The following is a 10322-nucleotide window of genomic DNA, read 5'->3' as shown; positions in this document are numbered from 1 at the left end:
ACCACTAGCACAAAATGCCTGATCGCTTCGCACATTTTGTAGCTTATTTCTATTTAGTCCTTTGTTTAAATGTAAAATGCTTAATAGCAATGGTTGTTAGATCTGTGCCACATGTATAGTAACTAACCTTATGACATATTTATGTTGTATTTCTAACAAAGCATAAAATTCCCTCCCTCTTTGTAAATTTCGCTGCGCGTTTGCCACGTTTACGAAAATGGAACTTAGAATTTTTCGATGAAAGTTTCGGAGATCTCTTTTTTTTTATTATAACTTGCTTATTTCTAAATTTTTTAATGAAATATTTTTTGGAAATATGTGTTTTGTTTTTCTGCTTATTTCAAAGAAGAAATGTGACATTTTCTATCACAAGAAAGAGAGTTATTTCTATTTATGTAATTTCTAAAGACATGCGACAACAATTTTGGACACAAGTGTACTTTTCTTTGAGTGGTGTTCTCTGTCTATTGAATAACATTTTCTCAGTTTAATGCTAGCAAAAAACAAAACAAAATCAAAGTGTTTCTATATAAATTTAGTTCACCGTGTTGTAATATCACATGGAATTGAAAAACGAATAGTCGAACCTCTGCTATCTCGATCAAACTTCTCAGGATGATATACTGACTTACCGCAGAAGTTCGACTGAATACGTTTCTCAGTTCCATGGGAGAACCTGGAGAAGCAAAAGCCTGCGCAACGGAAAATACTAAATAAACTTGTAGAGCAGGTCAAGATGTATCATCATGCCAAGTTTCATTCAGATCAGAGAAGTTTGGCTGCAGCCATTTTCATTACAAAGCACAAAATGGATGGTCCCTAACCTCGAGAATCTTCACAATTGTCGACGAGTTGAACTGCACTCATCTGATCAAAATCAAACTTAAAATGACAGTTCACTTTCAACTGTTAAATAATATGATATGCAGGCTTCTGCTTTCCTAGTTACAGTCTATCCACTGTGGTATGCATATTAGTACAAATGTGAGAGTGCATATTTATTAAAGATTTGCTTCAAAAAGCGATGAAAGACATAGGCATTGCCGCGGGCGGTGATAACAAGATGCCGGAAAACGAACAAGCAGAAAGAATATGGGCTGAAGAAGTGTAAACGACGACGCGGCGGCCCGTAAAGGTGTTGCCGTCCTATTAAATGAATAATATCAAAAGAAAGAAAAAAAAAGTAAAAAATTTCGCGCTCGTAATCAAGACAGAAAGCAACTAAAGGAAATCTTTGTTTTACGTCCCACGTTATGCCGCTTAGGCTAAAAGAGGCGCTGATTATGAGAAATGATTGAAATGGTGGTGGAATGAAGAAAGTGGGAGGAAACGGGAGAACCCCGCGGTAACCCACCGCACATAGTTTTTGTCCACCATAAAGTTAACTTGGCGGGGGCTCAAGACAGAAAGACGGTTGGAAAAACAAATAAACGATGTTGCATCCCGTAAAAATGTTCGCGACCTATGAAATCAATATTTTTTCTTAAAGAAAAAAAAGAATTAAAAAGAGAAAAAAAGGTCAAAATTTCGCGCTCGCTTCGCTCGCGATCAGCAGAGAAAAGAGGACGTGACGCACCCCTAAAAGTGTTGGCGACCGATTGAATAAATATTGTGGGTAAAAAAAAAAAAAAAAAAAAAAAAAAAGTCAAAAATTTCGCGCTCGCTTCGCTCGCGATCAGCACAGAAAGAAGGACGTGACGCGCCCCTAAAGGTGTTGGCAACCGATTCAATACATATTGTCGGTAAAAAAAAAAAAAAAAAAAAAAAAAAAAAAAAAAAAAAAACGCTCGCTTCGCTCGCGATCGACATGAAAAAGGCAACGACGTGACGCCCCGTAAAATTGTCGGCGACCTATTCAATCAATATATTCGGTTGAAAAACAAAGTCAAAAGTTTCCCAATCGCTTCCCTCCCGATCGACATAAAAAAAAAGGCAACCCCTTCACCTCTCCTTATGCATTCATCAGTAAACATACAACCATAGATCACAATACCACTCACATCACCTATCAGTTCTCCACGTCCATCAAGATCCAATCATCGCCCTGGCCCTTTATGATGATACACAACATTACATGTTATTGTGTGCATTGCCCCGCGTTACAATACATGACCAAAAAAAAGAGAAAAAGAGCTGCACTGCCTTCAGTGTAGACATGTTCGTATTCGTAGAAAATGATTTTAGGTACACGATAGTACAGTAATCTATCTTCACATGCTTCAGATGTGAACGATACCTACACATGAAGAGGGCTCCCGAGGTTTCCTTTTCCAATAGGATGGAGCTCCACCACACTTGCAGAATGACGAGAAGTTATGTTAATAAATATATCCCAGAGTGTTTCGTAACTCGCCCTTGGTCCTAATGATGAAGCGTTCTTCAGATGGCCCCGATGTCTCCACACATGATACTATGCGACTTCTTTTCACGAGGCTCTCAAAGATCACGTTTGTGTCCTAACATTCTCTGCAGATATGACACAGCTGCGATAGCGGATCACAGAAGCCTTTCCTCTCCTTACAAGAGACGTGTTCATTCGAGTATGTGAGTAATTCGACTATCGATTAAATATCTCCCGTGTCACGATAGTAGTCACTTTCAATTCTTCTAACGAAGGTAAGAAAAAATGCTATACAAACTTCCTTTCGGTATATAAAGGATTAGGGGCCCAGAGAATATTTTCTTTCAAGAGGATACATTCTTTTTCGAACACCCTGTATATAGATCCTCTAATTATAACTGCAAACAAAATGTTGATTTTGCAATTGCTTCCATGAGAGAATATTCTGTGCACTTTCTTTCTGAAGGGCCGGGCCTAAACGTTTTCCTTAATCATTAAATTTAGTAGTTATCTACAATTACATAGTTTTCCATTGTTCTCAAAATAAAGATTTTTCTCTATGAATTGTTGAATGTTGCTAGGGATATTGAAGTAATTCTTTTTAGTGTTTTTTTCTTTACAATAATGTACTGAACGCCTGCATTAAGGAAGTTCGTGTGTCCATCTTGCAAAATGTTTCGTCTTTTTTCATGCCCACTAAGGTAAATATTCATTTTGCTCTTTTCTCTGTATGCAAACCACATTTCTTAAAGGCAACATTTTCATACAAATGTAGTACTAAAAACTTCTAATTGGCAACATCTGGGCTGCGAAGAGGAAAAAGAAAGAAATCTCGTACGTATTCGCGCGCAATTCGGAATTAGCCAATGAAAAGCACAAAAGCGGCCACCATCTCTCTCTCTTTCTTATTAACGGTTTTGTACTTTCTGCAGTTCTATCAGTGCTGCTAACCTCTTACTATATCATTGAATATGTATGTTTAGATATATATATATATATATATATATATATATATATATATATATTTTTTTTTTTACAAAAAATCATACTACTACGGAATAATATTAAATGCCTTTAAACCCTCATTTCTGTTTGCACTTTCTGTTACACTACCTTCCCCGAACTTCTTTCAAGTTATTAAGTGCAGAACGGGGAGTTATACATATTTACTTGCGCTTTGACAATATCTGCACATTGTGTAATAATAGGAGACGTATAAAATAAAACTATATACTAATACGTATATATATATATATATATATATATATATATATATATATATACAGTACACATTCCACTATCCGAGGCTTTCCTTTTCTTTTCTTGCTGACGATAAATTACGCTTTTAGAAATGTTGTCTGAAAACAATAAGAATATGTGCAAAAAATACAATCAGAGGTAGAGGTCTTTAACAGGAAATAAGCAAGGGAGTTGAAAAATTTTTTATGCATGTAAAAAATATAGACATGAACCAACTTGTGAAATAAAAAGACCAGAAAACTACTCTTTCTAAATTATGTGTAAACTTTTTACCGAAAACGAAAGTTGCACGAAAGACTTTTTGTCCGTTTTTTGGCCTCCGGTGCTTGGGGTCCCTGATTCAATCCCAGCTCGTGCCGTGTGAACTTTGTCGTGCATAAAGACCGTGCTCATGGGTTTTCTCGGGTTTCTCCCGTTTCCTCCCACTTTCTTCATTCAGTACTCATCATCACCGTCTCCTTTAGCGTAACCGGTATAAGTATGCGACGTAAATCTAAATATTTCATTTCATTTCCCTTTTCTGCTCATACTGCTGATTATGCGCGATTATGCCAACATCCAACTCCGCGGATAATCGTGCGATTACTGTATATACAACTAATACAGATACAACTAATTATATTATCAGTTACAGTATCGGTTTTTATTTACTAATTTGCCTCACTTTATTTGCATCCCTGCAGTAAATAATTCTTATCGATAATAGTTAAAATGTATATTACATTTTAGTGCTTCACGACTGAATGATCATCTGCCTTACGTTATCTCGCAGCTGAAGAGAATGCTACACTGAAAACTACCTTGCGTTATAAAGGGTAAGTGAAACATATCTTAAAAATATCTTTCATACATTTCATTGTGTACATTAAAGAATGTAAGTTTGCCTTTTTCCTGTAATCAATACTTAATAAAGGATTTATTTTTATTTATTTATATACAATTTCATACGTGGTTCGTGATAGTAAACTCGATAGGACACAGTGGCACTATGAACATCCGAATCACTCATCATTCGAACATTCAAATATTTATTCGAATATTAGTATATTCCAAGTAATGTTAACGACGTTAATATGCTTGCCTTTATAGTTAATAATGTCAATTCTTACTTAAAACATACTTCCTTAACAGGACATTGAAGAAAAGGTAGTTGCCAACGGCCATACCATGCTGAATATACCGGTTCTCGTCCGATCACCGAAGTCAAGCAGCATCGGGCCTGGTCAGTACTTGGATGGGTGACCGCCTGGGAACACCAGGTGCTGTTGGTATACTTTTTCTAATTTTGTTTTTCACAAAGACGAATATTCTCACATCGTTCACCACGATAATTTCGTAATCATGCATTACTTAAAACAATTAGCAACGCTTTCCACGCGCTGGTCTTTTTGAGTATTCACCGACAAACCTACGTAGCTACAATAACTCACTCGAAGCCATATGCATTCGCCAACGGCCATACCATGCTGAATATACCGGTTCTCGTCCGATCACCGAAGTCAAGCAGCATCGGGCCTGGTCAGTACTTGGATGGGTGACCGCCTGGGAACACCAGGTGCTGTTGGCATCTCTTTTTCAAATTTCATTATCCTTCAAGTACGAAAATACTAGAAACATTAATTTTATAGTACTTTCAAGAGATAATTTATCAACATTATTTCATAGCGATTAATCGATATTCTAAGCGTTATACCCACTATTTCTTACACTAACAGCCTGTTTATTTGCACGGCACATTAAAATAACCTGATTTCCGATCCGTGTGCACCTACTACTATACTTAACACGGAATGTATTACCACTTTTTAAAAGTAAATTATTATGACTAAGTGTAGATCTCCGGCGAGTAAATGCCTTTCGTATACAAGCACGACACATCTCCGCTATGTGCTTTACTTTTTTACTAACAGCATATAGAAATTGGATTTCAACGTGTTTCTACATAACAGAATGAAGCAAATTTCGTGATTTAACTCTTTCGAATAATGTGTTGGTCCTGACAAGGACCGTTTGAAATGAAAAATCTTGAAGAAGATTTTTACTTAGAGCTTGTGTACTTGGTAACAGCCTTCGTACCCTCACTTACAGCGTGCTTGGCAAGTTCACCAGGCAAAAGAAGGCGCACAGCTGTTTGGATTTCCCGGCTGGTGATAGTTGACCGCTTATTGTAATGGGCCAAACGAGAAGCTTCAGCAGCAATACGCTCGAAGATGTCATTAACAAAGCTGTTCATGATACTCATAGCTTTGCTAGATATGCCAGTGTCAGGATGCACTTGCTTCAAAACTTTGTAGATGTAAATGGCATAGCTCTCCTTCCTCCTCCTCTTCTTCTTCTTATCTCCCTTGGAGATATTCTTTTGGGCTTTACCAGCCTTCTTTGCAGCCTTTCCGCTAGTTTTTGGTGGCATGATGACTCACTCGTTCAGCAAAATTAGATGTGTCCGCCGATTTATCGACTTCATTTAAATTACAGTACGTGTTTCAATTCGCGCCAACTGCCTTGCTTTTCATTTGATGCACTCGGGTGCACGCTTGAAGTAGTAACAAAACTGACTTGATTCATGGGAGGCCGCAATTTTTCCTCTCATCTTATTACGAAAGAATATTGAACAATGTCTGGTCGCGGCAAAGGTGGAAAAGTCAAGGGAAAGAGCAAGTCCCGCTCCAGCAGGGCTGGCCTTCAATTCCCAGTAGGCAGAATCCATCGTCTTTTGCGAAAGGGTAACTATGCCGAACGAGTTGGTGCTGGCGCTCCCGTGTATTTGGCTGCAGTCATGGAATACCTGGCAGCTGAAGTTCTTGAGTTGGCAGGCAACGCTGCTCGTGACAACAAGAAGACTAGGATTATTCCACGTCATCTGCAGTTAGCTATCCGTAACGACGAGGAATTAAACAAGTTGTTGTCTGGAGTTACAATCGCTCAGGGTGGTGTTTTGCCCAACATTCAAGCTGTACTTCTGCCCAAGAAAACTGAGAAGAAGGCATAAATGTAAGACCTATATCTCATACAAATCGGCCCTTATGAGGGCCACAAACCCCTTTATAGAGGAGATTTACGATTGAAATGAATTGTTTTCGATATACAGACTCATCAAAAGTGTCTGAGATAGTTGCTTAGTTTCATTCGAAATTCTCGCTGCTATTCGATTAATTAGTATATGTGTAGTCGTCGATCGTAATTGAAGCCCATAGGAAGTCACACTAACTTTAGAATACTCCAAACAGCGATGTGCTTAGTTCCCACTACATTATTAATTATAAGATCATTACCTTTTGTATTGTCGCTAGCTACATTTTTTTGATATTTGCGTACATCGGGCTCATATTACCCAGAGGACAGGACAGTCGAGCCCAGATTCTCAGCAATGGAAGAAAACCTCATACCACATATTCTCATGTACTTCATGCTAGACAAAGGAATTTCCAACATTCTTAAAGCACTCATGTTTCTCTCTTGCGTTGGCTTGGCTGAAATTACTCTGTTCAATATGTTCTCGACATTTATTATTGTTCATTACTATGCCCCAATGACATCATGAACAGAGCGGATCAGAAAACTTTCCTAAATTTCTTTTGCAACATAGTAATGACATTAAATGCACACTTAAGTACGATTTATTCTTTGCAAGGTCGATATTCATATTTGTGTGATATGTGTTATATGTATATGGTTTGTAATACGCAACTACTCTTATTCTCTGATCTCAGAACTCATTTGCTACTGTGCCCAACGAGCGAGCCTAGGTTTCTTGTAACTACTGCCTTTCTTTAGTAAATAATGTGAAGTATACAATGCATTAACCTACATCTCATATTTGTATTACTCTTTATTTTAGTAACCCGCTACGAAGTGTCATTAATTTACATGTAAATCACAATAGACACTACCGCAAAAGAAAGAAATCGAACCCAAGACCACGTAAACAAGATAAAGGACAAGATTCAGGTTTCTAACGCATTATTCGCCCCTCACAGCACAGTATAGAAGTTGTATAAGCCTCTATACGTACATCCTACTGTCAGAACAGAAATTCCGACTTGCGTTTCGCATCTCTCATGCTCGCTACTTCCAACAAATCGCCAATTTCCAACCAGAACCCCTTCTCCAGCATTAATACTGCTACATGATATGAATACGTATACATGAACGTACATAATGTAAAAAAAAACGTATGATTTTCTCAAATTAATCTCTCTACGTCTGTAATTTAGTGTGCATCAAAAGGCTTTAATGTAGTTACACGAATTCTTATAATCTAACAGAAAATCGCACAAAGTAAATCTTTCCCTTTATATAAATTTGTTGGCTCTGAAAAGAGCCGTTTATGCCAATTTTATATCCAAAATAGGAGGAACCCCAACTTAACCTCCGAAACCGTACAGGGTTCTTCCTTGCCTCTTCAAGGCATACACAACATCCATAGCTGTCACTGTCTTCCTCTTGGCGTGTTCTGTGTATGTAACAGCATCTCTGATTACGTTCTCCAGGAATACTTTCAATACTCCTCGGGTCTCTTCATAAATGAGACCAGAGATACGCTTCACACCACCACGGCGAGCAAGACGCCTAATAGCGGGTTTGGTGATACCCTGGATGTTGTCACGAAGAACTTTACGGTGGCGCTTGGCACCTCCTTTGCCAAGACCCTTGCCTCCTTTTCCACGTCCTGTCATTTCGATATGTTACTGCTTCGCTCACCACACACGAGAAATACAAGCCCAAGCAGCCCAAGACTCGTGGTTTTGTTCCTTCGATCATGCAGGGAAAGCACGGAGGAAAAACACAAAACGTGTCTAAGCCAATGAGAACTGTCCTTTTCGACTGACTTTATCCAATGAGAAATAGCTTGATTTAACGGTTTTGCTCTTTATATAACTTGACTTCATTCAGCGCGCAATTATTTGAAACAAGTCGTGACAGTTGCAATGGCACGTACCAAGCAGACAGCTAGGAAATCTACTGGAGGCAAAGCTCCTCGAAAGCAGCTTGCCACCAAAGCTGCAAGAAAGAGTGCTCCAGCTACCGGTGGAGTGAAAAAGCCCCATCGTTACAGGCCTGGTACTGTGGCTCTCCGAGAAATTCGTCGTTACCAGAAGAGCACTGAATTGCTCATCCGCAAGCTGCCCTTCCAACGACTCGTCCGAGAAATTGCACAAGATTTCAAGACAGATCTTCGCTTCCAAAGCTCAGCTGTCATGGCTTTACAGGAGGCAAGTGAAGCTTACCTTGTAGGGCTTTTCGAAGACACCAACTTGTGTGCTATTCACGCAAAGAGAGTCACAATCATGCCTAAGGACATTCAGCTTGCTCGCCGCATCCGTGGGGAACGTGCTTAAGTTTGAAGTTCTGGCACTGAGTTCAAAAACGGTCCTTTTTAGGACCAATACACTACTTAGAGATGCTGTTATCCTAACAAGGATCTTGTCCATACTTGTTATCTTTTTTTTTTAAATTCTCACGCCGTATGTTGCATAGTTAATACATCTACCTTCGTTTTCCTGTCGTTTCGTATATCATCCTATCTTTCAAGTATATTCTTTAGTTTTCCCCTATGTTTACCGATTGATTATCTTCGTTTTATGTGGTCAAGGGTTCGATTTTGCCATATGTTGCATAACTTAACTTCGATTCAACCACTGTTTGCCCTTCTCAACGTTATTAATCTGATAGAACTCGCAGGCGAAATATGTACTTCTTCCAAGGTAGCAAAAGTAATATTATTTTGTCAGAGGTCGCTGCTGTTGAATGCAAACGTTAAACTAAACTTTCTTTAAGTGTCTGTTTGTACTTAACATCAGTTCAATTGTACACCTACATTTCTGCTGGTGTTACTATTTTTCTTTATAGCAATATTACGAATTATAAGACGGTATCCGTGGTTATTAGCGTGTTCCCTTTTCCTAACACTTTCTCATTACACCAGTATTTCCATCATTCATTAGGCGTAATCACCCGTCTCCTTTATCATAAAAATCATAATAGTACGACGTTAAATTGAAACATAGTCTACTTCACTTTCACGAGTTGTAATAAGTTCGAACATTTCTTTCACCCCAGCCTTGAAAAGAGTTGATTTTAGTTTAGTGTCCCTTTCAGCAGCAAGGCTGTTTCAAACGTGGACCTACTTATTAACGTGCAATGCGAAACATTTGAGCTCCCACCGAGAATCGAACCCAGTCAGCCTGCAAAAGTTTTTCTAACAAATGCATTAAGTGCGTTTTCTGTACTGTTTCGCTACTTGAAGATAGGAACAAGGAAAAAGTAAGTGATCACAAATTGACATTACGTAATGTGTTCCCCATTTTTTTTCGAGTACACCATTCTTGACACCCGTGAAAGCTTTCTTTCCCCACCCTCAATTCCCCTCTGTTATAAAGCACTTACATCAAGAAGTGCTTCGGTTAAAAAGAAAACTCAAAGTCCCTTGCGTGTATACTATACATTGCTATGAATGAACATGTGATAATGATAGGAAAAGCACAATTTTACTCTTCTCAAAGTATTTGATGGCTCTAAAAAGAGCCGTTTTAAAATGTCAGATGATTTACTGACACATTTACTTCTTCTTTGGTGCAGCCTTCTTAGCACTTTTCGGTTTTGCTGTAGCCTTCTTTGGCTTCGGGGCCTTTGGCTTCTTGGGAGTTTTTGCCTTCTTCACTTTAGATGGTGATTTCTTAGGTTTGGGAGCAGCAGCCTTTTTCTTTTCACCAGTCTTCTT

General features: G+C 38.5%; 2 non-coding genes across 2 annotated transcripts; both read left to right on the top strand.

Annotated features, from left to right (window-relative positions):
• Positions 1–4753: 4753 nt before the first annotated feature.
• Positions 4754–4872, top strand: LOC145677313 (5S ribosomal RNA). The gene has a single exon (XR_014129760.1). It is a non-coding gene; the product is annotated as a 5S ribosomal RNA (ribosomal RNA).
• A 177-nt stretch (positions 4873–5049) lies between these two features.
• On the top strand, positions 5050–5168 carry LOC145677307 (5S ribosomal RNA). The gene has a single exon (XR_014129754.1). It is a non-coding gene; the product is annotated as a 5S ribosomal RNA (ribosomal RNA).
• Positions 5169–10322: the final 5154 nt, after the last annotated feature.

Source organism: Thermobia domestica, unplaced genomic scaffold (assembly GCF_964235325.1).
Source record: "Thermobia domestica unplaced genomic scaffold, izTheDome1.hap1.1 HAP1_SCAFFOLD_750, whole genome shotgun sequence".
NCBI lineage: Eukaryota > Metazoa > Arthropoda > Insecta > Zygentoma > Lepismatidae > Thermobia > Thermobia domestica.
Note: the sequence above shows the minus strand (reverse complement) of the source record. Positions and strands in the feature narration are given on the sequence as shown.